Genomic DNA, 5000 nt, shown 5'->3' on the forward strand with positions numbered 1-5000 from the left:
AACGTTACAGTGATTTGGAAATAATAACGAACATTACAGTGTGATTTAGAAATAATAACGCATATTATAGTGATGTAAAACATGATTTTTTTTTTTTTTTTTTTATCGTGATTTGGAAATAATGACGAACTTTACAGTGACATGAGACCGATAACTTAAAGAACACTTCCACATCAGCGACCCCATTTCACAAATTACATCATTAATAGCCAAGAGACGGCTTCAAGAACACAATTCCCCCCCCCCCCCAAAGTGGCCAACGGGGACAGATGAAGACCTTTCCCGCGGTAATGAGTTCCGCCGCTGGAAAACCACCGTGACCAGCCTGTGTGACGAGACGAACAATCAGGAAAAGAAAGAAATAAAGCAAAAAAGAAGAAAAAAACGTAGTGGGGAGAAGACATAGGAAGTGTGTGACGAGACAAACAACCAAAGAAAAGAAAGAAAGAAATAATTAAAGAAAGAAAAAGTCGTAGTGGGGAATAAAAAAGGAAGACAAATAATTAAATTGAGGAAAGAAATTGAGAAAAAAAGAAAGAAAGAAAAAACCGTAGTGGGGAATAAAAAAGGAAGATATAGGAAGTGTTTGACGAGACAAACAATTAAAGAAAAGGAAGAAAAAAAGAAAGAAAGGAAGAAAGAAAAAGCCGTAGTGGGGAATAAAAAAGGAAGACAAATAATATAATTAAGGAAAGATTAAGAAAAATTAAGAAAAAAAGAAAGAAAGAAAAAGCCGTAGTGGGGAATAAAAAAAAGAAAGACATAGGAAGTGTGTGACGAGACAAACAATTAAAGAAAAGGAAGAAAAAGCCGTAGTGGGGAATAAAAAAAGGAAGACACAGGAAGTGTGTGACAAGACAAACAATTAAAGAAAAGAAAGGAAGAAGAAAAGGAAGAAAAAGCCGTAGAGGGTAATGAAAAAAGAAAGACATAGGAAGTGTGTGACGAGACAAACAGTCCAGAAAAGAACACAATAAAGAAAAAGAAAGAAAAAAAAAGCTGTAGTGGGGAATAAAGAAGAAGAAGAAAGCATAGGAAGTACTACAAGACACAAGAAAGGAGGACAAACCAACGGCGTCGCGTCTCCTTTCTCCTTCACACCTCAAGTCTGACCCGAGAGCCAAACCGGGGTCGTGCCATACGTCAACTGGTGGGGGAGGGAGATTGAAGGGGGGAGGGACAGGAGTGGGGGATGAAAATGGGGGGTGGAAGGAGATGAGGAAGGGTCGAGAGGAGGAGGAAGGGGAGGGAGAGGAGTAGGGGAGGGGAATGGAGAGAGGGAAGGGGAAGGTGGAAGGAAGGGGGAGGGACAGGAGTGGGGGATGGAAAAGGGGGGGATGGAAGGAGAGGGGAAGGGTCGAGAGGAGGAGGAAGGGGGAGGGAGAGGAGTGGGGGAAGGAAAAAGGGGGGTGAGTGGAAGGAGAGGGGGAGGAAATGGGAGATAGAGGGGTAGAGAGGGGAGGAAAGGGGGAGGTGGAGGTAGAGAGGGAAGAAAGGGGAGGTAGAGGGGTAGCAGGGGAGGAAAGGGGAGGTGGAGGTATAGAGGGGAGAAAGGGGGAGGTAGAGGGGTGGAGAGGGATTGGGGTGGAAAGTAGTGGGGGAAAGTAGAGCTAGAGAGAGAGAGAGAGACGAAACGAAGATAGAGAGAAGAATCGAATAATTAGAATAGGGGAAGGAGGCAAAGAGAGGAGAAGAGAGAGAGAAAAAAATAGGGTCTTACTCTCCCCTTCACCTACCCCGCCCACTGTCCTCCCCCTAGCGACCACCGCCATAAACAGCTGCGGTGGAAGGGCGTGCGGCGCAAAGGAGGTCCAGGAGGGAAGGCGCCCCGAAGGCCACGACGCAGCCCACACACGGGCGGCGCTGCGGCTCCTTCGGTAGACCAGCGACCCAAAACAGCGGAAACAAGACGAAGCTGGAAAGCGAGGGATTCACCGCATCGGTTCGTCCTCTTCTGTGTGTTGGGGTTGGGAGACACTGGCCCGAGGTTCACCGCCGGCGGAAACTGATTATAATGTCGGAAGGGGGGCGGGGGGGAAGAAGGCGAGAGAGAAAGAAAAGGGAAGAGACAGAGAGAAAGAGAAGGAGAATGGTAGTGGACGGAGGGGGGGAGGGGGGGAAGGAGAGGAGGAGGAGGAGAAGGAGGAGGAGGAGGGGGAGAAGTATTGAGAAGAAGAGACAGGAAGAAAGAAGATATCCATGTATACGTGTCTGTCTGTATGTGTGTATGCGTGTAAGTCTCTGTAAATCTTTCCCTTTCGGTCTGTGTGTGGTCAGCACGTGTTCGCTTAATAAGATGAAGCCAGAGGACCGCAAGAAGAGACCAAGAAGAGCGCTGCGTATTCCTGTCGCGTTTTTTCCCCGTCGAGATAACTTGCTTCCCCGCGAACGCCACAGAGCCATAAAGATAAAATGGTTTCCTCTGTCCATTAGATGTATTACCTGTGCTCATAAACCTCTGGAGATCCGAGGAAGAAGGTCCGCGTCCTGTAATACAATAGGAAGTCGTTTGTTATAAATAAAAAAAGGGGGAAGAGAATAGAGAACGAAGCCGAGCTGGCGGAAGTAAAACATAACGTGGATCTTTTTTTTCTTTTTGATACAACGAAGACAGACACGAAGCGAGTACACAGTGACGAGTGTTGCGCGCGGATGAATCAGGTATCAATTGAAGAGCAAAAAACGCCAGACACTTTGAGGCGCCGAAATGTGTTCTCATTTCCTCGTATTATATCGTTGCGTCATGATGTAATGCTGGTAATGAGCTTCGGTATAGATATTGCCTTTGTTGGCTGGCTGTGCTTCGGTCCCCGGCTTGTTGGTCGTCTCTCTGCCTTCCTTTCATCTCTATCTATCTCTCTGTCTGGTTGGCGCTACTTTCCTGTTTGACTATTTGTCAGTCTGTTTATCTATGTCCATCTGTCTGTATGTCTCTCCCTGCTTCCCTCTCTTCTCTCTCTCTCTCTCTCTCTCTCTCTCTCTCTCTCTCTCTCTCTCTCTCTCTCTCTCTCTCTCTCTCTCTCTCTCTCTCTCCTCTCTCTCTCTCTCTCTCTCACTCTCTCTCTCTCCATCTATCTCCCTCTCTCTCTCCATCTCTCTTTCTGTCAATCTATCTTACTACCTATCACTCTGCATTTATCTTTTATCTATCTATCTTTAAGTCAAACTGTCTCACCGTCTCTTTGTCAATATGCATCTAACCAGCGCAGGCGTGTTAACAAACAGACACAAATAAACAAATCAATCCAAACCAACAAATACATACCACCCCCCCCCACACACACACACACCTCCACGAGAATTGTAAAGATACGACAACACACGAAGGCTGTCATCTCTTTGTTTATTTACATGTAATTCTGCCAACGGGACACGTTATGTTTGTGCATCGTAAGTTTTTGAGGGCATTACCAACACATATATTGGGGCCAGTGACGCTGCAATCGTACGATAATATCTTTACTGCGTGCCGACAGCTGTAATTCGTGATAATGTTGCGAGCTGTACGATAATTCCATTAATGGGACTCGGCGTGCGCTGACGTATCGCACAATGAGACATAACTCGCGGGCCAATATTTTGATACTGGTCGTTACGTGTCTCGGCGCTGGCCACGATGGGGTTCTTTCGTCGCTCGCTCTCCCGGTTTTACGAGTCGGTAAATCAGGCGATCCGGTATCCGCGATCGAGAAAAAGTAAGGATATGGCAGTATCGTCACCTGCCTAGAGGTCTTTCGCTAATTGCTCAACGAGGTCGTTTGCGGTTCATGTGTAGTTATATTTTTTTTCCCGCCCGGTTTCCATTCAGGGTTTTTGGAGTATTTAATTTGCGTTTTATGCAGTGGGGACAATTTGTGAATTGGTTTATGCACTTATGTATTCAATTCATTTTTTTTTTTTCGAATCAAGGGGCGATATTGGATTATTGGCTGCGGGTTCTCTCTCTCTCTCTCTCTCTCTCTCTCTCTCTCTCTCTCTCTCTCTCTCTCTCTCTCTCTCTCTCTCTCTCTCTCTCTCTCTCTCTCTCTCTCTCCTGTCTTTTAGTGTCTAACTACTTTTACTATTAATGTTGCTTTTTTTTAATTAAGATTCGAAATTTTAAAAATCTCTTCAAGATATGTAGCTTGTTTACCAAATGATATTTTATTTGATTAAATATCTCTCTTGCTGTATCGACCTCTTCCTGTTGATCTATGTGCCTGACTGTCTGTCTCTCATTCTACGTGTTTGTTGTGTTCGTATGTTTGTCTGTCTTTCTTTCTTTCTGTCTGTCTTCTCTCTCTCTCTCTCTCTCTCTCTCTCTCTCTCTCTCTCTCTCTCTCTGTCTCTCTGTCTCTCTCTCTCTCTCTCTCTCTCCCTCTCTCTCTCTCTCTCTCCCTCCCTCTCTCTCTCTCTCTCTCTCCCTCTCTCTCTCTCTCTCTCTGCCTGTGTGTCTCTCTCTCTCTCTCTCTCTCTCTCTCTGTCTCTCTCTCTCTCTCTCTCTCACTCACTCACACACACTTTTCTCTCTCTCTCCTCCGCTTGTTTTTTCTGTCTATTCATCAATCTATATACTTTCCCGTCGAGCTCTGTCGATGCTCTGCAAAGATAAACCTGTAACACAAAACCCCTCCTTCCACTTTCTTTCCCTTATCTCCTTCCCTCCCTCCCTTTCCCTTTCCCCATTTCCCCCTTTCTCCCATCCTCCCTTCCTTCTATCCCCCCTTTCTCCCTCCCTTTCCCTTTCCCCATCTCCCCCTTTCTCCCTCCCTTTCCCTTTCCCCATCTCCCCCTTTCTCCCTCCCTCCCTCCCTCACTCCCACACTCCTTCACTCCAGAATCCACATAACTTCACACACCTTTTACAAAGACCACCCTTAAAACATAACCTTCCTTTTTTACTCCTTTCCCTTTTTTTTCTTACAAGAAAGAATATATTGATTTCACACCTTAATTGACACGTGCGGGATTGTTACCCTTCGACAAACAAGTTGTTGGGTCGTTCGAAATGACAGGTCGAA

Source organism: Penaeus vannamei, chromosome 15 (assembly GCF_042767895.1).
Source record: "Penaeus vannamei isolate JL-2024 chromosome 15, ASM4276789v1, whole genome shotgun sequence".
NCBI classification, from domain to species: domain Eukaryota; kingdom Metazoa; phylum Arthropoda; class Malacostraca; order Decapoda; family Penaeidae; genus Penaeus; species Penaeus vannamei.